The sequence below is a fragment of the Pavona decussata genome, unplaced genomic scaffold (genome assembly GCF_977016875.1).
Source record: "Pavona decussata unplaced genomic scaffold, jaPavDecu1.1 SCAFFOLD_61, whole genome shotgun sequence".
Taxonomy (NCBI): Eukaryota; Metazoa; Cnidaria; class Anthozoa; order Scleractinia; family Agariciidae; genus Pavona; species Pavona decussata.
In genome coordinates, this window is record NW_028145482.1 from 687079 (window position 1) to 714056 (window position 26978).

The 26978-nt window shown below is 40.0% G+C and overlaps 1 protein-coding gene and 1 pseudogene across 2 annotated transcripts in view; one reads left to right on the forward strand and one right to left on the reverse strand.

Moving 5' to 3' along the window:
• LOC146478958 (uncharacterized) overlaps positions 1–26978 on the forward strand; it is a 104693-nt gene that overhangs the window by 28929 nt on the left and 48786 nt on the right. The gene's annotated exons all lie outside the window — the stretch shown is intronic.
• Positions 13847–15193, reverse strand: LOC146478959 (uncharacterized protein KIAA1958-like; annotated as a pseudogene).

Here is a 26978-nt window from a genome sequence, read left to right on the forward strand (position 1 = left end):
TTATCTAAATTCGGATTATAGAGTAACGAGACAATTCGAATACAATGTGTATAAGAGTAAAATAAAATAATGAACTATAAAAAAAAATCTATACAAAACCATTGTATATGATTGTTGTATAATGATTGTCTAAATAAAATTGCATTTACAAACTAAACGACTAAAACTATTTACAGTAGCGGTATAGTTCACATTTCATCTGTAAGAGAATTCCATTCCCTTACTGAAAAACAGATAAACGAATAAAGTCCATGGGTTGTCTTAACTATTGGCAGTAATGTAATGTACCTTGGTTATCACAATAAAGAAGTGTATCAAGATTGTTGTCAGCTTCGCGTGACTAGCCGAACTTTTTCGTGGTCGGGCGGGATAAAAGAAACAAAGGAAGTAGAAGCCGTCTTAAATTGTCCCCATGCCACGCCATTCTAAAATATTGCGGCTGCAAATTTCCCTCTCGTCGTGTTAAACGAAATCCAATTTTTTGGGGCCTTATTAAAAAAAAGGTATATAGCCTTCGCCACTTGTGTGAAAAAATAATATATAAAAATAAATAAACTCATCGTGTGGCTAGAACTGTTTAAAGTTTGAAATCTTTGGACCACTGCCACGCACTTTGGGTTCTGGGTCAAGACCTAACGGAGCTCATGTCAGGAGCGGAGTTCTTGCTGCTTTAGTCACTTTTTAGAGCCCGTACTTGATAGATTCTTATACAACTTCCAAAGCCACCGACTGCAATCATGAAACTGAAAAAAAAAAAAAAAAAAAAAGGCTATTCTTGCAGGTGCACACATGATTACGCGGGCCAGTACACTTGGACTGACATTTAATGTTAGAGTCGCCGTATCTGTCAGATTATCCTTTCTGAGACATGCGAAACAACTTCTACCTCTGAGAATCTCCTTTCTTGCAAATGTTATAAGCATGGGGCTGCCTAAAGTAGGTTCAGGTTGGGCTGGGATCTAGCCTGCGAACGCAGACGTATTTTCGGCTGTCGCCTCTCCTCTTCGATAGAAGCGACAGCCGGAAATACGTCTGCGTTCGCTGGTATCTGGTATCTGATTTCGAAAGAAGGTCTGCGGCTCTAGGTCTTATCACCTCCAATGGAGATTGAATGTCCCTCCAAGGTATGAGCTGCTTTGAACTGTAATTTTTCTGTGTAGTTCTCACGCAGGCCTCCAATTCTTGCTGCATAACTATCAACAACATGTCTAATTCTCAGTCTTCCCCCTTGAACTCTCTGTTTACAATCGAACGCGCATCATGCGTTACCTTGTCCATTAGCACAGACGAAATCAAGCTGCTCTAGGGTTTCCACGAAACCATAGAGCTTTCTCGAACCTCTTATTAGGTCTTTAATAGAAGTAACAACGGTCGGGTTGAGTAGATTCTTCATGTGGTTATTAATAATCATCTGTTTGTTTCCAAATATTCTCTTCGGTCAAGAAAGTGGTGGCCTTTTCGTAGTTTGCAGTAGATATTTCTAGAGGTGAGATTGCTTAACAAGGGGCTTTCTTAAGAACAGAGTTCGGATAATTGAATTGTCGAGAGCGAGAAGTTTCATAAATTCGAGCCTCGAACATGTCCTAAAATGTTCACCACTTTGTGATATCACCATTAACTTTCTTCAACTCCAATTTGGGAAGCTTTATTTCAGGACCTTGCGATGAAACGGATGAAATATTCAGAAGGCTTACCGTTTGAAAGGTTTCGCTGGTGTTAGTTTCGTTTGTTGTAGTTGGTTCCTTTGAAGGAAGTGCTGGTTCTAGTTCCCACATTCGGAGTAATGGCGGTCACAGCTGCATCTAATTAGTCTTACTATCAATATTCTTACAGTCAGTGATTTTTAAAGAATTTATCCACAATTAAGGCTTTCTCCCAGAACTTTGTTCTCTCATTTACTTCCAGCTTTAAGGACCATGTTCAAAATAACGATTGGCTTAGGGTGCCGAAAGGTTCATGTTTAGGATTTTGGTTAAAACACAAGTGTTGAAAGTCCGAAAAAATGAATACAAATATATGAAGCATCATATATTGAACTGCAGATGAAAGATTAAATAGAAGAAAGATCCTCGGATCTTTCTTCAATTTAATCTTTCATCCGCAGTTCAATAATGATGTTTCATATATTCGTATTCATTTATTCATCCTTCACGAGTATATTACGAACTCACGATATGACCAGCTCCCAGTTGGCTTGATAGCTTAGTTGGTAGAGCACAGCAACGGCATCGCAGAGGTTCCAATCCGGTCCAACCTTAATTTTTTTCAGGCTTTCTTTTCGCAACTGCTTACGTTGCGTACTAACTGCTGTTCTTCTGAACCTCTGCAACAGGATATGGAGTGAGGAGAAGATACCAGAGGGAGGAGTGGAGGAAAGGTCTGCTAATCAAGCTGCCTAAGAAAGGTGATCTGAGCTGCCGTAAAAACTGGCGCGGAATTATTTGCTGAACATGGCAAGTAAGGTGTTTTGCAGAGTGATCCTAAAGCGCATCAAGACTGCGCTGGATGAAAAGCTGAGAGAGGAGCAGGCGGGCTTCTGAGCGGGCCAAAGCTGTACGGATCAAATAGCAACACTGCGGATTATTGTAGAGCAGAGTATCGAGTGGCAGTCCTCCTTGTACATAAACTTTATAGATTTCGAAAAGGCCTTCGATAGTATAAGCAGAGATGTTTTGTGGAAGTTGTTTCGGCATTACAGGATGCCTGACAAGATAGTCACCGTCATCAGAGTTCTCTATGAGGGATTCTCCACACAGGTGATACACAATGGCCAGAAGACTCAACCATTGAATATGAGGACTGGGGTAAGACAAGGCTGCCTGCTATCTCCCTTGCTGTTTCTGGTCGCCCTGGATTGGGTGACGAGGACAGCCTTTGACAGGAAGAGAGGTATTCAGTGGACCCTTAGGACATCGTTAGAAGACCTTTACTTTGCCGATGATCTGGCCCTACTGTCGCACAGAATACAGGATCTAAGGGATAAGACAGGGGTCTTGGAGGTACAAAGTGCAAAGGTAGGCCTGAAGATCAATGCCACCAAGACAAAGCTGATGCCTATTGGAACCAAACGTGGCGATGGTGTGTCGGTCGCTGGGGAGCGGTTTGAAGAAGTGGACGAGTTTACATACCTTGGAAGCATTGTAAGCAAGAAAAGAGGCACTGATGAGGACATTCAGGCACGAATTGGAAAGGTTAGGCAGGCATTTGCGATGCTGAGACCAATATGGCGATCCACGGCACTAACAACCAAGACCAAGCTGAGAGTCTTCGGGCCAAATGTGAAGGCGGTGCTCTTGTATGGTTCTGAAACTTGGAGGCTGACCAAGAGACTAGAGCAGAAGCTGCAAGTGTTCATCAATAAGAGCCTGAGGAACATTTTGCGGATTTGGTGGCCTAGAAAAATCAGCAACAAGGAGCTTTGAAGATAAACAGGGCAACGACCGATAGAGGAAGAGATAAGACAGCGAGCTTGGGGTTGGATCGGCCACACGCTGAGGAGCGCAGATGGACATGTAGTCAAGAGGGCACTGGAGTGGAACCCACAGGGGAAGCGAAAGAGAGGGAGACCCCACCACACCTAGAGACGCACGAGAATGGCAGAGTTGGCGGCGAAACATCTTACGTGGAACAAGGCAAAAGGCACTGCATAAAAAAAAGGGTTAGGTGGCGCGCACTAGTTGAGGACCTATGTTCCACCAGGAACGAAGAGGATTAAGTTAGTAAGTAAGTAAGTAAGTAAGTAAGTAAGTAAGCTAAACGTTGAAACGGCTCATGAAAATCTCAAATGGGTGACGTAAACGTTCGAACGGCTCGGAAAAAATTTAGAACGGGTAGTCAATCATTTAAGTAAGCCAAACAACTTGATATTATCATTCGTTTCATTCACCTCGAACGAATTCGGTGACGTGAACCGCCAAACAGCTCACTTAAATTAATCTTAAACGGATAGCTATAAAATCGTTGAAACTAGTGCTATTTTTGCTTTATTTTACTGCTGAAATTCATAGAAAGTAGACTTCAAAAAGAGCAAAGAGCATTCGCTGACGGGTTTCGTAAAGAATAACTGGAAGGAAATCAAAACCCGTAAATCAACAGTGAATTAATGCATACTTATTTGGTATTTACCTTGATGTGTTTATTCTCACTAAATACACGACTTTTTGTATCTAGCAGCTTTCGATACATTTCCACGCTAATGTTTTTGACTTTTGACTTCAATCAAGCGCACTTTCCCACACTCGGTTTGGTGGCGTGTAAATACATCGATCATGCCAAATTTGCAAAAAAGAGTTATCTTGCGTGCAAACTGAAAATTACCCGCTACCACCTTGCGGTCGCTGATAATTAACCAGCACCACCTTGCGCGCCTAGTTTCTTCAAATCGAGATATTTTTCGCACTACAAAACCAAAAACTATATCAGATTTCACTAATTCTGAATCTTCCTAAATAAGCGCAGACTGCTGTTATGCCTCCTCTGGGCCAAAACCGAAAAGATCTAGTCGTTTTTTAGGGGACTTGTAATACCTCCTCCCCAGCTGTTAATTAATTTACGTATAATTTGGCCGCCAAAACTAAACATAGTTTATCAAATAAAGTCCTTCTAAGCTATTGTGGTACCAATCAGGAAAGAAGTACAGACCTACTCAGACGAAGCATAATTAACACACTCGTTTACACCGGTTTTCTTTCATTTTAGTAAATGATTTCAGGGTCTGAATAGTAATCTGCACCCCATCGTTCCTCATTTGCTCTGGAAAGGTTTTCACAGTTTAAGACGCCTTAGGAACGCTGGTAATTAACGTTCACAAAAAACAGGCCCTATGCACGTATGTAGCCAGACGATTGGTGAGGAAATTGTGAATGATTGTCTAAATAAAATTGCATTTACAAACTAAACGACTAAAACTATTTACAGTAGCGGTATAGTTCACATTTCATCTGTAAGAGAATTCCATTCCCTTACTGAAAAACAGATAAACGAATAAAGTCCATGGGTTGTCTTAACTATTGGCAGTAATGTAATGTACCTTGGTTATCACAATAAAGAAGTGTATCAAGATTGTTGTCAGCTTCGCGTGACTAGCCGAACTTTTTCGTGGTCGGGCGGGATAAAAGAAACAAAGGAAGTAGAAGCCGTCTTAAATTGTCCCCATGCCACGCCATTCTAAAATATTGCGGCTGCAAATTTCCCTCTCGTCGTGTTAAACGAAATCCAATTTTTTGGGGCCTTATTAAAAAAAAGGTATATAGCCTTCGCCACTTGTGTGAAAAAATAATATATAAAAATAAATAAACTCATCGTGTGGCTAGAACTGTTTAAAGTTTGAAATCTTTGGACCACTGCCACGCACTTTGGGTTCTGGGTCAAGACCTAACGGAGCTCATGTCAGGAGCGGAGTTCTTGCTGCTTTAGTCACTTTTTAGAGCCCGTACTTGATAGATTCTTATACAACTTCCAAAGCCACCGACTGCAATCATGAAACTGAAAAAAAAAAAAAAAAAAAAAAGGCTATTCTTGCAGGTGCACACATGATTACGCGGGCCAGTACACTTGGACTGACATTTAATGTTAGAGTCGCCGTATCTGTCAGATTATCCTTTCTGAGACATGCGAAACAACTTCTACCTCTGAGAATCTCCTTTCTTGCAAATGTTATAAGCATGGGGCTGCCTAAAGTAGGTTCAGGTTGGGCTGGGATCTAGCCTGCGAACGCAGACGTATTTTCGGCTGTCGCCTCTCCTCTTCGATAGAAGCGACAGCCGGAAATACGTCTGCGTTCGCTGGTGTCTGGTATCTGATTTCGAAAGAAGGTCTGCGGCTCTAGGTCTTATCACCTCCAATGGAGATTGAATGTCCCTCCAAGGTATGAGCTGCTTTGAACTGTTATTTTTCTGTGTAGTTCTCACGCAGGCCTCCAATTCTTGCTGCATAACTATCAACAACATGTCTAATTCTCAGTCTTCCCCCTTGAACTCTCTGTTTACAATCGAACGCGCATCATGCGTTACCTTGTCCATTAGCACAGACGAAATCAAGCTGCTCTATGGTTTCCACGAAACCATAGAGCTTTCTCGAACCTCTTATTAGGTCTTTAATAGAAGAAACCGGCCCTATGCACGTATGTAGCCAGACGATTGGTGAGGAAATTGTGAATGGCTTGAAATGCCTGAAGTGCACAGGTGGGATATTTTTTTGTTGTTGTTTTTTTGTTTTATTTTTTAGGGAAGGAGTGGGGCAACTGATTCCCCTTACGCCTACACTACGGCAACTAGAAACATCGGGTGAATCAGTTTTATAAAACATAAATATGAACAGTAAGGAGGCTATGGTTCGTTTCATTGAATCCCCATTTTCTGATTTTAGGAGAAGTGCGAGATGGTTTGTGGAAAGGAGTTACAAGAGAGTCAGGAAATGGTAAACTATACCGACCATACAAAGCCAGGCTAAGGGAAAAGAAAATCTTGAAAACAATGTCATTATGACCCAACCACGGGCAGAGTTTAAGTGCCGGGTGCAATTTCTTATTAGCCTGCTAGAAACAAAGCAATACACAATGTTTTTTTTTTGTGACTAAGAATATATATTTCTTTAATTGATAACCCTTCTAATTACAACATCTTTGATCTTGCGTGGATTACGTTGGCTTATTATTGAGTCATGTCTTACAATTAAGGTTACAGTCGAAGGTTACAATTTTTTTCCACGGCATTCTCTGCACCCTAAACATTTATTTGTAGTTATAGTTTTGTTACAGCATAGACCTACAATTTGGCATATCCTGTTTTTGCATTCCTCTGTCAACGATGAAAACATGGTGTTGACCGTAATGCAAGTAGAACAAGACTGCGATCTTTTCCTTTGCTTGCTGAAATTTGGAAATAATGATAAATCATCGCTATCTACTATCCTCTGTTCTGAAGATACTGCAAGGGCGTTTTTATCAGTTGTCGTGTCCTCTATTTCGTCCTTGTGTCTCAGTTCTCTGTAGTGTCTACCATCCGATAATGAGGACATAAGCAAGAGAAGAATCCATGCTTTAAAAACAACAGCCTGTTAATAATAAAACAGGATAAAAAATGAGTAAGAAAATGATAACTTCCCGGAATTACGAGAAACAGATTAAAATAACTTTTGCTCGGTGTAATTGTCATTTGGAAGTATTTCAAACTTAATATATTGGGTTTTAGCTAACCTGAATGTATAACGAAAATCATAAAAAAATGCTTTGGAAAGAAAAACGAAAGTCAGATGTAGCAATCTCTTTTTCTAAGATAAAACAAGATTACCTTCATATTCGTGTTCGCTTCTCCAAGACAAACTCAGGAACGGCTTCACAGTTAATTTCTTTAGGGAGCTTCTCAGCTTCTAAGCTACAGAGAGATGCTATTTATACCCTTGTAACAGGAACTCAAGTATGCTTGTAATGCACGTAGTTGGAGGTAATTTAGAGACTACCACGCAAACGAAAGCGAAAGACAACATTAGTTTGAAATTACATAATGATCAAGTGTCACTGAAAGCAAAGGCGTGGACAATTAAAGCAATTTTAGCGAGAACGGCTACGTGTCAGCGTCTCTAAAGTTGAAAGTTGTGAGATGAACATCTGCCTTAGGTATTGTGGTGTGTTGTAGCTAGCAGGGGAAGGGCAATCATGCTTCAGAAAGACTTTTCCAATTGTTTTAAAAGTGTAAAACCTTGGCACACTCGTTTTCTCATACACACGAAAAATCGTTTACAAATTTAAGTCAACATGGCAGTGAAATCCCATACAGTTTGACGGAAGTTCTTTCTACAACCGTTTTCACTAGGCTATCTAGCAGTAAACGTTAACACAATTTCATTTTTGGCCTACGTGTATATGTAAAGACTGTATTTGCAGGGGTCAGCTTTATTTATCTTGAAAAGAGCTCGTTTATTTAATTTAATTTTAATTTTGTTGCTTTACCCATTTTTTACCAGGGTGAGCTTGTTATTAATTCTGGTCATATTATCTTCAAGGTAACAACCATGACAGTGCACATGCAACTGATTAATGTTCAGTTTTTGCGAAGAACAATTGAATTGAACCTAGTTTAATGGCCTTAACTCCCACGACTCTCCTGTAGCTTAGTGGTAGAGCATCCGAACTAGTAATCGGAGGGTCTTAGGTTCGACTCCTGATAGGAGCACTCGGAATTTCTTTTTTCGAGTTTGCTTGTGGCATTACTAAATAATACATCATTCTCAAAAATATAGAATTAATAAAAAAAAGGATATTATTGAGCTTAAGTTATATAAAACTAAATTTTGTCTGACACTTTTTGTTGTCAACATTATAACAAAGTGTCACCCTGTAATGTTGACATATCATACTAAAATTTAGCTTTCGCCTTTTAGCCTAAAATGAACAGACGATGTTCTGAAAATTAAAGGACACTCGTTTTTTTTTTCTTCATAAGACCTTTTTTTATAAGAACGTTAAGGCGAGATTGACCGAATTGTGAAGGACATCATAAGGCTGATAGTCGGTTAAGAACATTTTTATTTCGACCAAACCTTTCTCCGCTCCCTTAAGGCAAACAAAGTGTTTTGCCCAATCCTACTCAACTGGCTAACAGTACTGGGCTGTTGGAAGGCTATCCAGCGTTTGTTATAAATTCCACGTCCGTTAAATGTCTTCCAGATAATTTAAATGGACAGTTTAAATGTTTGGAGGCGTTTTCTACACGCCATCTTTAAGTCGCCGTTGATTATCTAGTAGATAGTGAAATCTTATTAGCGGAATCGCCGGTGTGTCTTTTCAGATAAAAAAAACTATCGCAGTCTCTTTGGCTTTGAAAGGTCGTGGAAAATTAACTTTCTCCGATTTATTTTTTAACGCGGCCTAAATCGTCTAGTTGTCAAACAAATAATGTACTTGTCCAAGTTTTCTATGAAGAATTTTAGTTCCTTTAGCTTTAGTTTCTCGCCACTCATAATGGAAACACGATTTAGTAGCTAGTCTAATTGTTTACCATTAACTATACAGTATCTAACCTCAAAGCTTTTAATAGACTAATTGCGTGGTTTACAACGCTACATATTATGTTTTCCGAACATTTTAGCTCAATTAGTTACATTTTTTTCCCTTGAATATTAACTTGGATATTCTGAGCCACGTGCAAGTCAGTTAAATACTCGCTGCAAGCTACGCTTGGATAGCACGCGTTAGTAGCTGGGGAACACACTCTTTACGCTGGTGAGTCGCGGATGCTGACGGAAAGTAAAACATTTGTCCAAAAGTGGTTTGTTTTTACTCCTATTTGAGGTGCGGAACTTATGTTGTTTTGTGGTGGTTTGCCATTAAAGGTACTATGGCGTTACTGAATGGGAATCATTTAACTTCCTGTTCCCGTCGGCGGACTTCAAACGTCTGTACGTAAGTTTTCTTATTGGCGAAGATGTCCGGCCATCAATACAATGACGGTCCGTAATTATTGGTAAAAAAAAAAAAAAATACTGGCACCTGAACGGGAACTAAATAATGGGAAACATTTAACTTCCTGTCCCGTGGCGGCCTTTAAACGTCTGTACTATCAAACGTAGCCACTTAACTCTTAACTTTTTTTTTTATTTTTAACTTCACTCCTTAAGCTTTTCTTTATTCTTTAATGTAGATAATTTGAAGTTTTTAGTATCTGTTTATACTTAGCCTTATACCGGTGCAGTAATGAAATGTATCAACTGGCTCCTCAAAAAAGAAACAAGAAAAATAAAAATAAATAAATAAAAAGAAAAAGAAAGATAAGGAACAGAAAAATGTTAGCATACACCAGTGAAAGGTGGGTACTGAATTAACCAAGATAATAACATTATTCGTGGGCTAAGAGAAACGTTTTCAAGAGTTCATTCGCTCACAATGTCATAATAGCGATTTCCTCAAAGCATACTGAAATTAAATAGGCAAGAAATGTTGAGCTATTTCAAATTCTGTATACGAGACAACTTTTACCAACTGAAACTTAAAAAAAAAAAAAAGAAAAGAAAAAAAGCTGTACAACGCATTCATCGAGAGAAACAGAAGCTTCTGTGATCTTTTAATTCCTGTTTATGAGGCTTAATACAGTTGTATTCCAGCTCCTGTATGAAAGAAGCAATCAATAACTTAACTTGGCTTATACGTAGCAGGAGACGCTGCTATTGACGTTAATTTCGGTAAATGTTGCTATGTTAACGTTCTATAAAATCAAAAAGAGGCTTCTTTTGTTTTTATTCTTCGAGGAGACATTATATTTCGAAGTCTACCTGACTTTTTCCACGTCGAACCACGTATTGAAACGTCTCCCCGGTAAAAGGACGTCGGAACTTTGAATTGAACGTCTAGCCTTCACTCTCTAATTTTGGCTCTTTTGTTCTGTGTTAATGTTTGAATAGCCAGCCGTACAAGCTAAATTATTTTACTTGCCAAACTGAAATAACTAACTACTATCTTCCTTTTTGGGTAGTGAGCAATGCAGTTTGTGTATTATTTTAGTATCGTTTTAGCTGTTTAACAAGCCGGTAAGAGCAACTATATATAAATTCTTAGAAAAAAGGAAGAAACTCCCGCGCACAAAAATAAAAAGGGAGAGGTGGGGAAAGGCACAGGAAATAGGAAAGTTAGAAAATGAGAGAAAATTATTAATTTCAATTAGATATAAATGATATACATTGTTGTGTTTGGAAGTTGGATTCTGGTGGATTATTTTGGCAAGTAAGTTAATCTGGAGGCTGACGAGGAAATTTTAGCTTTTAATTATGTCTCCTACGCTTCTCCGAGCATTAAAATACAAAATTACTAACTGGCAGTAGGTGAGTAATTTTGTCGCTTTGTGGGGAACAAAATAATGGTCACCTACGTGACGCTTCTCTTCGTCTTACTTGCCAGAAATTGAAGTCGTTTTGTAATAATAAAAAAAAATCTTTATAATCCTCCAAGTTAGAAGGACCTACTCGTCGAACGCACTTTTCAATACATATTTGACTAACTCTTTTAGAATTATGTACATGTAAATTGGGAAATACATCCGGGAGCAGATTATTTGATACATGTAATTAAACTATATAAATATACTTCCTCATCGCGTATCGACTATTTGGCGCGGGTGTTTGCTGTAATTTGTAGTAACGACGCAAGCCGATTATCCTGGTAGGAACTTGGGCAAAGTGCTTCTTGTTATAAGGCGTCCTGTATAAAAACTAGCACGAAAGGGATGCTCACGACTGCAATGCGTTGGCAGAAGCCGAGGAGGACAATCTTTTGCAATGCGTCGTTCAAGATACACCTGCAATAAAAATATAGTTTTTCTGAAACATTATCGGTGTTGTGCCCGTCGTTTTAGACGAACTACCAGTCGGAAACCAAACGCTCTGAAACCGCATTAGAGCGGTCCAACAGACTTCAGGAGCTCTTGCTGGTATTATGTTCTTCAGCACATTGAAAAACAAGCAACACCACACGTTTACAATGAATGATCACCTAAAGGTTCAGTTAATGAAGGAAACGATTTGTTAAAGAGCCTTTAAATTTGATCAGTGCCCATTCCCTGTCATGTTTATGAAGCGAAATTTAACCCGAAAGAAACCACAAGAAATGAAACTTGATCACGTGTTTTCAATCACTTTACTTAATGTTAATCGTAGCTCAATGTCTAAAAGAACCATAGAGCGTTTCCGTCCGCTACAAAGTTCGTTCCTTTCTAAAAGGTTTCAGATTCATGGATATAATACTAGGAACGCCAGTTCTTTTTATGTTTCTAAGTGTAGAGCCAACACTATTTTTTTGTTGTTGTTGTTATTTTTGTTTTTTCGCGGTTGTTGTTGTTCCAGTACCTGCAGGGTACCTCTGGTAATCCGCTCAGCCCAGAGATTCAAAATTTAATAAGTGTTGCAACTTTTAAAATCAAGTAGAGGAAATACCTAATGTTACTTTGGGACTGTGAAATAATTATCAGAAGGGTTGGGGGGGGGGGGGGGCATTACCTAAAATTGCTGCCAAGATAGGGGGCTCAAAGTAAAATCACTCATTTTGACAGAAGGGGGCCTTAAGTTTTATTCGAAATGTAAATAAAGTTAAACAGAGAAGAGAAGATCATACAGTTTTCTTGCCAAATATCTCGTTCAGTGGAGAAAGGCATCTGCTGATAAACGTAAAAAAATGTGCGGAAATGCTATGTGCTTGAAGCTTCAGAAGCGTAAGGACGGTCATGTACGACAAGGGCAATACTTCTTAGAATACCTGAAGTTTGCTTGTGAGCCCACATGTAATTCGTGTGAAAAGGAAGGGTGGACTGCTGGTGTCCCTGCAAATTGGTTCCCTGTTCCTGATCTTAGTGACACAGCAGCCTTACCACGCGGGTATATTCCATCCAATGTGACCAGTCTCAGTGAAGAAATCGATCGACAACTTCCAAGTGTGCAAGTCAAGAAGTTAGTCGATTCTGGTATGTTAACCTCTTCCAACGCCAACGAACTGCAGGAAGTGTGTGAGAAGTTGATGGTTGATGAAATCACTCTTCAACGTTTTGTTCAACACCGTGAGTTTATTGCATTGAAAGCTCAAAAAAGGGAAGCTGAGCGCAATACCCTTCCAGACATTAACTAGAAAGAAGAAAATGAAGTCAAATCCCTCACAGCAAGACAAATTAAGATCTACCTTACGCAGAACAATCTTCCTGTATCTGGAAGCAAAGCCGTGCTGGTAGCACATGCTCTTGATTTCTCGCAAACTGGAACACGAAAGAACGAAAGAATTAGTGCCAATAACAGTGACACAGAACTCCTATCCAGTGATTCCGAATGCGACTCTGATTCTCACACAAGCACTTCCGAAAACAACTCTGAGTTGGATTCAGATGACTCCGAAACGGATGGCTTTGTTCAACACTCATATGAGGTATTATTTGTTCCAGACGACGACATCCAACAAGTAAGCGTACGCTTACAGTAGCATGACAATATAAAAGGTATGTACTTAAAGGCATCTATGGTAATGGTGGCGGCGAGGAGTGAGTGCGTGTGTGTGTGTGTTAGTGGGGGGGGGGGGGGGGGGTGCGACGTTATTTTAAACATAACAGAGGGGGGCTTAGAACTAATTTTTTAGTTTTGGAGGGGGGGTACTGTCTAAGTTTTTGCTAGATAACTCTGGTTTTTCAGCCCCCCACCCCCCTCCTGATAATTATTGCAAAGTCCCTTAATTTCTATCTTCCAAAAAATCTCTTTTTAGACAAAGTTGTGCTACACACGCGCGCGCACACGCGTGTAAACGCGTAGGGAAAAATTGAATTTTTTTTTTTACCCTTTCCAAATGGCGTCAATGTTTTAAAATTCTGCCAGGGAATATCTCATCGGTGCCCACATTAAAGGATTTAGAAGAGGACGCGGGAAGTTGGAATATATAGATTACTTCATGGAAAGTGCGCGCGTACGGTGTTTACGCACGAGTTGTTGACGTATCAGAAATCGAACGAGTGAGTGCAGCGAACTGGTGAGATTTTTGATACAAAACAACGATTGCGTAAACACCGTGCAAAGCACTTTCCACGATGTAATTTGTTTATTTTATACATACTGAGATTTTTCCGCGTTGATAGGTTTGGTGAACATGTGCACATAGCTCTCAAGTGTTTTATTGTTATACTGAGAGTACACAAGATGGAAGTACACGAAAATATCACATCACTTCAAAAATGAAAACAACAACAGCAAAATGGTTGGAAAAAGATAATTCATACTTGTCTGAAAGTGATTTTAATCAGTTAAGAAATCGAATATCAGGAATTTTCATACAAGAAGTACAAAAAGAAAGTATATGAATGAGACCTGAGGATATGTAACCACGCTAAAACCGTCTATTGCAAGGGAAGGCTATCTTCATCCGAAGAATCTAAAATACGTTTCACACGTTTGAAGGTGTGCTTTCTTGTTGCTGAGTTTGCATTAGGTAACTGATTTACTGTGTTTATGGAAATGTTAAAGTGTCCTCCATGAAGGACTGCTCCGCTAAATACACTTGCTCCATGCATGGTAGGACTGTTAGATGACTGAAAACTACAAGACAGAGTTTCAGCTTCACTCTCCGTAGCCAATGCTCGAAGAAGTTTTGTAGCACGTTCAGTGGAGGTCGCACTCAGTATTCTTGACACGTTTTTTTTTTTTGTTGCTGAGATATGTGGCTATAATTGTTAATGCTTTGGACATTTTTGTGGCCTAAGAGGTGCATTATGTGACTAAAGGGTATGTCGCTGTTGTTTAGTTTTTGTATCATGCGTTTACGAGCGCTGTGATTTGTCAGTCGTTTACTTGACAGGCCTCCTTTTTCCGCCATGGTTTTCATCAAACTGTTCAATTTGTTCTGACCCATTTGTACTTGATTTAAACCACAGTTGATTTGACAAGGTCTTTTTGTGTAATTTATTCCGAGATAGTATGGTGCATCAGGTTTATTCATCGCGTCAGGTCGCTTTTCGAAATAAATCTTGTAAACGGCAACTGGATCTCTTTCAGATGGACCGTTTGGTGCTGCAAAAGCCTTCGGTTTAACAGCTCTGACATTACGAGGTTCCGCTCCCGTTCTAGTTTTCGTTTGCCGTACAGAATACTCTAAATATTCAGTTCCGGTTCCGTCAGCTTCCATGTGAAGTTGCACGTCGCCCCAAGTCATCTGCCAATGTTCTTCACAGCCTCTCAAGCCAAAAATGCACCGAATTGAAAAGCCACACTGTGTTTAGCAAGGCTTTGGCATTTGAGATACCGAGTAAATTCTTTTCGTAAATAATGTTTTCCTCCACATCAGTTAAAGCTTCAGCTGCGTTGGGTTTGTTCCCTTTTCCTTCTTTTTTCAGTTGTTTGCTGCGAGCTTCCAGGCATTTTCTCAATTGATCAAACACAATGTCTTCGATAATACTCGCCGAGTACTTGCGTTGTTTTAAATACCGGTTGAAAATTGAAAACACCCTCGAAGGGTTAATGGTTCATATTCTTGGCCATATTTCCTTTTCACAGTAACAATGAATTCACTAACGAAGTGGTTGAGCTCTTCTGGTTGAATTTCTTCAATTTTTCTTTGTTCGTTTTTCTCCAGCAGAAATGCTGTAAGTGTAGAGCGTGTGACACGCGTGTGAGTGGTGCGTGACGCGAGATTGTCTATGCCGTGAAGAATGCCGGGAGGAGCAAGGACGAACCATGTGCTCATGGCTGGTGTAATCGGACAGTGGGCAGTTTAATTTGTACTTGTAATAAAACGTCGTTTACAGTTTAAGCTTGTGGAGTGTGTAACATTGGTGACCCTGCCAGGACTGCTGGAAGCTTTGTCTACGTTGAATCGTCGAGCATCGTTAATCTTGCAGCTTAGCCGGCGATAACTTGACCGTGTTTCACCTCTGGCCTGGAAATTTGTGCAAAACACGAAGCGGTGCTTCATTTACCGGAGAGAAATTTTGACTGTGTGCCGGTGATGGTAAGAAAGAAGTTTGAACTTTTTTGACTATGGAGACTCTTGGGGCTCTTCAAATCAGTTTGCAAGTGGTGTTTTGTGGCTTGAGCGAAGAAAAATTAAAAGATGTTTGAAGTAAAGTAAACATGACTTTGGCGCCGGGAAGTAAAGAAAGACTGGTGTTTATTCGAGCACTAAATAAGTATCTCGAGATCGAAGAACTGAACAAAACAACACTAAAGTAATTGACGTTGTATATAGGCATGAAGGAGACGACGACAGAATCCAAGGTGAAAACAGAATCAGTCGAGCATTCCGAAGCAAGCGGGTCAAAAACGGAACAACAACCAGTCCTATCGATTTGTAAGATAAAGAGAGACTTCAAAATTTCAGGCCACATTGGCGACATCTCGCAGAAAGATCGCCTAAGTTTCTTATCGCTTTCCCATCAGATTGAACACGGGTTAAGAAATGATTACAAAGAGGATGAAATCAAAGAAGCCGTGATAAAAGCCATAAACTGCTTTAAGTTTGAGGAGCTATTTAGAGGGAAAGTCGGATTTGACGCTTGCAAAAATGAGGCGAATCTTGCGTTCTCACTATCAAGAGAGAACAGCAACAGAACTATACCACCAGCTTAGTTCAACCGGATGGTGTTGTTTGCATCACAAGAATCCGTGTCAGGGTTAAAGTATGACCCAGCTTTAGCGCATGGAATGTTTTTACATAGTTTTTCCATTGGCCTCTTGAGTGAAAACAGTCAGTCAGATATGAAGCCCTATTTACAAAAGGACACCATCAGTGATGAAAAGCTATTTGAAGCACTGAATGTCTGTGTCAGCAACGAGACGGAAAGACTACAAAAGCTTGGCTCGCGGCTGACTCCCAAATTGAATCCAGTGTAAGAGTCTTAGGCTGCTACTGATCGAATCAAAGAGGGGGGAGGGGGGGGGGGATAAGTGACCAGTTTGGATCAAGTACTACTCAAGGAGGTCAAACAGCTGAAAGCAAAGATTGCTGCTGTCAAGGGAAGGGTTGCCTCCCCACCACAAGTATCTAGACAGCCTTTTGCACAGCAACCTATGGGGTCACCCCCAAAGTGCAGAATGTTTCAACAAAATGGGGTTGAAAGGGTTTGCGATCTTTGTGGAACGAGTGGCCATTATGCACCTGAATGTTGGGCAAGATCTCGTCAACGGGGTAAAGGGTTACAGGGAAACGGATGCTCTTTCACGTGGTGTAAATCTTAAAAAATTGTAAATATTGAAAAATCTCCTAAATATGTAATTTTCACTTCAGACGAGTAACATACCATTCATGATGTCCATAATCATGTACTTTATCAGACTGGATGTTTTTCGTTTAGAACAAAACTGGTTTGATTTTTAAAATAAGGTCTTCGCAGCATGTGGTGTCAGACACCGAAAACCCGGCTAAGGAGCGTTGAATTCAAGATCATAGCCTCACATCAAAAATTATCGGATCGAAGTAAAACATGTATTTCTTGTAATAGTTTACCGTAGGCTATGTTGTGAATTTTTTTTGACAATTTTGAATTTCTCGCTATTGCACACCTCTGGTTGATATTTACAGACATCCGCTCTTAATTATCTGGGGAACGGAGTAAAATAGCTCCGGGTACATCCAGCCAGGTTACAATCTTAGTACATAACAACATCGATAAGGACACTTGCTGAAACGAAGAACCGAACTAGGTCAAATTCAAAAGGGTTAAGTCATTGTTACCAATTCCGAAGCCGCCAGACCAGGAGCACGTCCAGGAAGTAGATTCAGTTGATGTTTCTCCATCAGAAGAACAAGCACAGGAATTGTGGGACCCGCCTGTTGGTCTTAGCCATTTGGAAGAAGAACAGCAATCCATTGTTCGCGAAATGTTACGAAAAGAGCCTGCTGCGTTTGCCAGAGACGAGAATGAAGTTGGGTGCATTGATAATTTGGAATTGGAAATCAATCTAAGTGATGACCAGCCTTTGCAAAAGAACTATGTGTCCATTCCAAAACCTCTTTACGGAGACGTGAAGGAGTATTTAGAAGACTTGATCAATCGCAACTGGAGTAAGTACCACGTAGTATATTCTTCCCTTATGGTTTGTGTTCGGAAGAAGGATGGTAGTTTACGATTATGTATTGACTATCGAGAACTTAACAGGAAAACTTATCCTAAGCGCCAGCCAATCCCACGGATACAGGATATTCTGAATGGGCTGGGGGAGGGGGGGGGGGATAATAAGTGTTTTACTGTTTTTGACCAAGGGAAGGCATATCACCAGGGCTTTGTTGCGGAAAAGAGCCGACCCCTTACCGGATTCGTCACCCCTTGGGGGCTATATCAATGGAACAGGATCCCATTTGGTTTAATGAATGCCCCCGCAGCCTTTCAGAGATCGACGGAGGAATGTTTGCGCCGATTACGTGACGATATTTGTATTCCATACCTCGATGATATTCTAGCTTATAGCCGAACATTCGAAGATCATTTCAGAGATGTTCAGCGAGTACTGCGTAGACTTCAGGAACATGGGATTAAATTAGAACCATCCAAGTGTAACTTCTTCCATCAAAGGGTCAGATATTTAGGTAGGATCGTGTCAGCTGATGGTTACTCTTTGGACCCGGAGGATACGAAGCAGTACAGCAGTTGAAAAGTGAGAAACCAAACACTGTGGTGGACATCCGCAAGTTACTCGGGTTCCTGGGGTACTACAGACAGCACATTCCAGATTTCTCCCAAGCCCATCTATGACCTTATGGGGCGTATCGCAGAGTGCTTATCAAAGTGGTAAATCTGATGCTACAGTCGGGGGAAAACAACAGTTACCAAATAGCCACAGGATCAACTGGTCAGACGATCACCAGGAGAGATTAAACTTGCTAGTTGACTGTGTAACAAGTCCACCATTGATGGTTTTTCCCGATTTTTCCAAACCATTGTTACTGCATACGGATGCCTCTCATGAAGGCCTGGGCGCTGTGTTATATGAATGAATGAATGAATGAATGAATGAATGAATGAATGAATGAATGAATGAATGAATGAATGAATGAATGAATGAATGAATGAATGAATGAATGAATGAATGAATGAATGAATGAATGAATGAATGAATGAAGGAAGGAAGGAAGGAAGGAAGGAAGGAATGAATGAATGAATGAATGAATGAATTCTTATATACCGCACATATCACCAAGTCTCATGGTGGTTTACATTTCTGTGGGGTGAGATCGGACGTCAGCATGTGAATATCAGGAGCAGGACAGGAAGTTGATAGTTATCGGTTACGCATCAAGGACCCTAACTCCGGCAGAGAAAAACTATCACTTGCATGCGGGAAAACTGGAATTTCTGGCTCTAAAATGGGCTGTGACTGAAAAATGTCGAGATTATTCATATTATGCTCCATCATCTGACGCCTATACAGATAACAACCCCGTAACGTACATATTAACTTCCGCGAAACGGTCTGCTGTTGGACATCGATGGGCGGCAGAGCTAGCTGACCTCAATTTTTGCCTGCGATATAGACCTGGGAAAACTAACCTCGGTGCAGATATACTATATCGCCTATCGATAGACCCCCGAGAGTACATGAATAGCTGTATTGCTGGAATGGATAAGAAAGCAATTGATGCAGCTATACAGGGACTAACACACCAGAGAGCGGAGGAGATTCCGTCGTTAACTGCAGTCTCCGCGAATATTAGTATTGCAGACCAACAGCCCCCATGTCAGCGACTTAACTCTTACACAATTGGCACCGGGAGAAATTCGACTAGCCCATCATGAAGTTCAAACAACAAGGATATCCTCCTAAGTTGACAGGCGGAAGGACCAGGGACAATGAGATGTTTTGTTATATAAGAGAATGGAATAATCTTCATACTTCATCAGACGGAACTCTGTGGCGCAAAACCAAGAATCGACAACAGTTAGTTCTTCCCCTAAAGTTGAGACAACTCGTTTACCGGCAGCTACATATGGAGATGGGTCACCTGGGTGTTAACCGAGTGGTGGACTTAGCTAGGTCCAGGTTTTACTGGCCCCGCATGCAACGAGACATCACTTATTTCATTACAAACAATTGCAGCTGCATTCGGCAGAAGAAACCAAGTACATCAGTTAGGGCGCCTGTGGAAAGTATCACCACTACAGCACCCTTTGAAATGGTCTCAATCGATTTTTTTTTCACCTGAAAAAAAGCCAACGAGAATTTGAGTATATTTTACTCGTAGTTGATCACTTTGCAAGGTATGCTCAGGCTTACCCTACTCGAAACAAGACAGAGCGTACTGTAGCTGAAAAACTTTTCAAAGACTACATTCCCAAGTTTTGGGTTTCCAGCTCGCCTCCATGGCGACCAGGGTGGAGAATTTGAAAATCAGCTCCTGCGTCAATTAAACAAGTTAACTGGTGTCCCCAAGTCTCGCAAAACGCCGTATTACCCCAAGGAAATAGACAAGTGGAAAGGATGAATGGCACGTTGTTGTCAATGCTCAGGACCCTTCCAGAGAATTGGCGTGGTCGCGCGAGGGTGCTCCACAGGAACTTAATTTTGCTTGTGATGCGCTGGAACTTGGAAGCTCACTAGTTAAACCTGTTATTCAGGCCAGGAGAGCCATTACGAGCCCCACATTGCCACCAAAGACAAGTGACGGGCTGTCCTCAGAGGACGAGAGTGATGACCTAACAGAAACCAGATTAATGGTATAATCAGAAGAGACGGGATTATCAAATTCATTATGCTCGGAGCCAAATGAGCCCCTAGATCAGGCCGAAATTGTTCCAACTACAGAAGGCGACCTCAGCATCGGGAGTGAGAATAGGCCAGTTAACGAGGAATTTTCGGATCTTAATATCATCACCGAGGAGAGCGTGTCAACCTGACCACAAGGTCAGAGTAGACCACCGCAGATCTTCACATACAACTCCCTAGGAAACCCGGAGTACCAGCGTGTCAATCCATTAGCTAACTACGTTCAAATGCCGTGGACATCACCACCAGCTTTACCAGTTCCCTATCATGGACCTTTCTAGTGTTGGACCTGGCCACAGGTGCCTTATTTACCACTGTTCTATTGCTGATTATTCCGGGAAAACCAGTCGCGTCATCCAGGAATTAAGGTTGAGGATCATGGATAAGAGAGATGCTGTATGATTTCTTCGTATGAGAGGACTATGTAACATCGACCTTAAATCTCAGTTTAGTTTGTCGTTTTTTTTTTCTGACGTTTCGTTCGTCCATTTGTTTTGGAGGGGGAGTGTGTAGAGCGTGTGACACGCGTGTGAGTGGGGCAGTACGAGAGATTGTTTATACCGTGAAGAATGCCGGGAAGAGCGACGACGAGCCATGTGCTCATGGCTGATGTAATCGGACAGTAGGCAGTTTGTACTGATAATAAAACGTCGTTTACAGTTTAAGCTTGTGGAGTGTGTAACATAGGTAGCTTCCCATCCCGCTACGTTTTTTGCTCGAGTGTTTTTGTTTTCTTGGTCGGTAATATATTGTTCGATGGGTTTATCCAACGGTTTGAGCCTACTGCCAGAACATTCAGCCATCAGTAGTTGTTTATCATAATGTTTAAACTCGTCTAGAAATGCCCTGCGAAAAGCCATCAAGCAAAGCTACCACGTTCGACGTTCATTGAAAATGTTGATGCGTTTTGACAGCCGCTTTCTGATAGGACGAAACGGGTTTCCCACGTGTGAGAAAGTCCTTTCGCTGTTATCATTGGCTGCGAGAATTTCCGAACCGGGTTTTCAACAGATCTATTCTATCTGTAAGTCTCAGTATGTATGAAATAATATATATATTTAGCCAAGCCTAAAAGCGGAGCTCCAATTTTTTTTTTGATAGCATTTATAGAAATCTGCTTATCGTATGGACGTAGTTCCTCATCCTTTTTAAAGTTATATATATTTTTAATGCATATGTAGCAAACTCCCCATCAACAATGTAATACCAGGAGCCCATGATCATCGGCTCCTTGTAATATAGAGAGCACAATTATTTAAGGCTGATTTTTTGTAACAGAGGGCATTTTTTCTTTATTTTCCTTTTACCGAGCAAGGGTTGGTGATTGGTTGATCTTTGCGCTTGTACCCCAATCTCGTCCACAGAGCCCACGCGCGTTTTTGAATGGGAATGAAATTCCTAGGAAAATCCATAATCCTTAAATAACAAGGATTGGAACCAGGTTTGTGGGCTCGCGAGAATTGGCCCCCCCACCAAACCATGCTTTCGCGAAAAGCGCTGGACTCTGAAATCTGGTTTGCAGTCCTTGTTATCTATAGTCTCCTTCGCAGCCGTTACAAGGGTCGTCACGCAACGCTCCTCCCCACGGAGCGTAGCGTGACGACACTAATAACGGCTGCGAAGGAGACTATGTTATCTAAGGTCTTCCGATTCCTGATCCTGGACTCCTAGTACCCAGATTCTTCATTTAAAAAATGGCGGCAATCATGTTCTCAGAGCCCGCATTACCCTTATCCAGCGGAACGGGCGCTGGATAAGGTAGGTACTTCATATATGGTAATTATTTGAGGACATAATAATTACCATATATGAAGTACCTACCCTAGATAAGGGTAACGCGGGCTATGAGTACGAGCGAAGAGGCGATTTACTGTAGTTGTCTTTGCTAGTCTTTGCTTCTAGAGATTTGGATAAAACAGGATAAAAGTAGCAGTGTTCAGACATCTTCCTGTATTAGGATGGTGGATAAAAAAAAAGGATTAATTTCTGCATAAATTTTCAGGTTTGGAAGCATCGAATTTTTCCTACGCCTCATCTTATTTTCCTGCACGACTGTGTGGAAATGTTCCGTTTTGACAGCAGATTTGAAGGAAAACTTTTAGTGTGATAAGCTTAAATGTCAAAAGGTCCGACAGCTCCGTCAATCAAGGAGGTAAGATAACTTCAAATCTTTATGTATGCATACACACCTTTAAACTGTTTGTAGTGTTGTTTTTTTTCTGACGAGGGAGCAATTTTCTAAAAGAAATCTTTAATCAAGATAATATTAAAATTGCAAGCTAATACGGACAATAGTAGGCGAGTGTTGTTATATGAATTCATGTGGTCTACTAATACTAGGAGATCGTTCCAAACTGGTACACCGTGGAGCAATTGAAAAACGAGTCATTATAAGTTATAGGGATTTACAAAATATTTAAAATTTCATCTTTTTCAGTCAAATTGAATGATTTTTTTTATGTTTAGGTTCTGTTTGAGGGAGATGCGCATTGGAGATGTTTGAATACAGGAGAAATATTTCAAGTCAAATTAGCTTTGTGCCATTTTTATATTTTCTTATTGCACGGTTGTAGCTCATTAATTCAATAAATTAGATTGAAAAGCTCATTTTTAAAAATTTCTGTTATTCCCAGGTTGATAGCTATTCTTGTGTGCTTATTTTGGTTTTTGTATAAACTCAAACTAAATGGTCAGTTCCATGCAACTGATATTAATTTACAAGAGAGTCAAGATGTCTTTCTTGCTCTTAACTTAATCTAAGAATGCTGTATAATTTTTGCCATTTGTTTCGGTATGGATAGGAAAACAGGAACCTTTCATAACTTCCTGTCAATCACATTAGTTCTATTGTTTTGAGAGTGCAAAGTGATACTGTTTTGTTCAGAGAAACCACAGCAGTAATTGGCTGCCTGTTAGTCTTGATATTGTAAAGTCAAAACAAATATCAATTGTGAATTCCTTTTGCTACTTTGTATATATGGAAACTAGTAATAATCAAAAGTGGATCAGAGAGTGCGTTTGATAACCTTGATCCTAGCGTAGGTTCTCTCCTTTGCCAATTTGGTGATGATGTCATCTGCCCCTGCAAAATCTACAGGGGTTGCCAGATATACACATGTATGTCCCAATATCCTTTCATTCATGGCAATCAACTTTGGTTCTCCCACACAATCTCAACTCCAATCTGTGTAAGGAGTGTGTCCTTTCTATGTTGAATGCAATAAATGTCGTAAGTCTAATTATTCAAGGGAAAAATTTTTTTTTCAGTCCCTAGTCATTTGTACCTGGTTTAAATTAAGTTAGTAAATTGTTTGACATAGAATCAAATAACAATTGTGTATAAATCCTATACTGTCGCTGTCAAAATCTTTACCAAAAAAAAATCCATCAGGCAGTTATGGGAGCCGGTTATCCCCAGAAGTTTTTCTACACTTTGCTACACGAGAGCTAACTTGGAGTAAAGTTGGAAATAACACAACAATTAAGGGATAATGAAATTTTGTGTTGTGCAGTACTGACTATACAACTGAGAAATCAGGGAATTATCCTTGGAGTGTAAATTTCTGTGTGGGAAGGAAACCACTTAAATTTTGCATTACCCTAGTAAGGAGATTAAGGACCGTGCCTACTATTGTTACTGCGCATACGTTCTGCGCATCTCGAGATTCCTATGGGTGGTGCCTACTAATACAGGAATATTTTTGCGCGGTTTAAAACCCATGATACGGAGAAAGCAGAACTTGACAAATGCTTTTGGTATCTCATAAGAAAATTGGGGGTAACCATGTATTTTTCAGAAATAATTAGGCGTCAATTTAGGAAAAAATCCCATACATTGCTTTATATTTTGGCGCTTTTTAGAGATATTATTGCTTAGTTATCTCTGAAAAATGCATGGTTACCCCCAATTTTCTGTTTAGATTCCAATAGCCCTTGCTAACATCTGCTTTTCCCGCATAGTTATAAACCAAACAAAAATACTTCGGTATTAGTAGGCACCGTCCTTAATTTTGGTCCATCAGTGATAAAAAAATCCTGGGGTCATAGGTTTTAGTCCATCAAAGAGTTTTTCTTTACCTATCATGGACCACAATTCCTTACTGAGGTAACACTGAACAGAAAACTAAGCGGTTTCGTTCCACCACAAAAATTTACACCGCAGATTTTATTCTCTGGTTTCTCAATTAAGGAGCAGGCCTTGTTCCAACCCATTAACCTTTTGTCCTTACAAGCAAAATCCCAATTTAAGAAGTCATTAGACCGCTAAACACTTCACTCCTGCAGACTCATCACTCCAGTTTATGGATAGCACCTCATCTGAGAAGTCCCATTCATTTTTACACAGCAAAATACCTACCATGTATCATAACATTAATTTCAATAAGCATTCTCTAAAAAATATTCCTTACTTTAATTTTCATCATCCTGGTTTTCCGAGAGAAAAAAATAGAAGGAACAAGAGTGCCTAAAGAGAGTTGAGTGCATGTACAGCAATAGTACTCTTCTGAATTCACAAAATGATGTACAACATATACTTTGCTTGAAATATAATTTGCAAATTAAAAGCATTATATCACTTTATTCTCCAAAACAATAAGTGGATTAAACTATTTTCATATAAATAAAGATTTTACATAAACCCTGGACAGAATGGAAAAGGGAAATAATATTTACCTAGTGTTTTTCCTTAAATGTTACTGAAAAAGTTATACCAGACTATGTGATAAGGTGTGGAAAACCGTAGCACTGGTTACTGCATGTCACAAAACCCATGAAAATTAACAGTTATTATTGGATATTCAAAAGAAAGTAAAAGAAAACAATTTACTTGGTATATTAACATTTTTATAATAATGTTATGTGACAATCACTTCAGTGGAAGTACTGTACCAATTTTTTTTTAACTTCCTAGTGAAAATGAATTTTGTTCAAAAAATAGGAGGCAAAAAACTGACTGAAGCAAATCCAAGAGAATTTTAACAACTATTTGTTCTTGAAGAATTGGGAGTGCTGAAAAACATTGAGAGTTCAAATAACTAAGATTGCACTGTAAAAATAAATAACTGTACATATTTCATAATTCATTACCCACTACCAAGTTTTAAATTTTTCTTTCAATTAAAAGAGATGGCTGATAAGAAGTTTGACCTTGTATCTGTTAAATCACAGTCTTCAAAAGAAGCCAGGGTCTGGTTGCATTAAACATGGCCTGAATATCAGTCATCTCCTCTCTAGATGATTGGTGAGAGATGGGAAACAGCTGATATTCAGGCTTTGTAAAAAATATATATTTATTATAACCAAAGGTAAGGTGAGATTTTGTCTTACAGACAGTGCAACAAACTCAACCGGGGCCACTGATAAAACCGACATTTTGAAATTTAAAGACATGTTCTCGTTTTTGATTGGTTTACCAACTACCAAAGCCAGACTCCTTTGTTGTAAACGTGACCTATGATTGGCTGATCAATGTTGGGTGGCCCCAGTTGAGTTCGTTGCACCGTAAAGTATACAGGGAATGCCCCTTGTTCAGCATATTTCTGTAGCCTCCATCAATTGAATAGTTATAATATAAGAATGATTGAGTGACAGTGCTAACTGTTGCTTAACATGCAGCTATTGTAGGCCCAGACATCCAGTGGCCAATCTCTGTTGTATACAACATGCTAGAGCAATAGCCCTGCCTAGCCAACTAATTAAAATCTTTACTGCTGAAGAAAAATTTTATATGCTCAGCGAGTGCCCATTCAATTTGGTTCCTGCCATCACATCAACATTTATCAAAAGGTAAACAATTTAATACACAACTGGATCTATCCCTTGATGGGAAAAGTGCACAAAAACTTTCACACAAGAATGGATGATTTACAAGTTTATGAACTGCCTCAACAAGAACGTCCATTAACAAAGTGATTCATGAGCCAAACTGTGTTTTCATCACATCTGTCATGATCTGTGATGGTAAATAAAAAGCTTACATCAATTTATTTTTTGCTACAGCTAAAACACAAGATCTAAACCTACCAGTAAAGGTTACACCCTCTGTGCATGGCTTTTGTGCCCAGGCAGTGGCAAATCTTAAAACACTCCTAAGTGAGGGTTCATAATTTAAGCAGATGGGGGCCTATGATGATTTTTAAATTTTTCCCTAAGTTCACGTTTTGGATAATGCTATTGTTTGATGAGGTCAGGTTTACGAGATGCCGAATTGTCCAGAATTTGCAAGTCTGATTACCACATCAGGATTCATCGAGCACACGAAAGCAGTGACTGGGGGGAAGCTGGCTGGAAAGGACTAATCCTGCAGGTGGCTGAGATGCCATTACCAATGGCGGTTCTATAAAATGGAATATTTTCAAAGATTTCATGACAAATCAGACCAAGAAATTTAGAAGACGACTGTGACTAACTCACTATGAAATTACGAAGATAAAGAATAAAAAGAAATGCATGGAGGGTTGCTCATGCATGACATAGCGTTGCACATTGACGATGCACCTGTTGTCAGATTACATAAGGGAATTTTTAACAGAGAGGGAGGAGAAGGCAGGTTTTTTTTTCAACAGGACCCAGCTAATCAAGATTACTTGAAGGCATCTGAAAGTTCAAAAAAACATGTACCTGGCTATAATTATTATTTTGCAACAATTTGTGGCTAGAGTTATACATGGAAATTGTCAAAGACACCTGCAAGGTTAAGAAAGAGCAGCAGTGTGCTTCATGTGAAAATGGTTGGCTGGCTCCATAATGGGCAGAATTCCATGCCCTTTCCT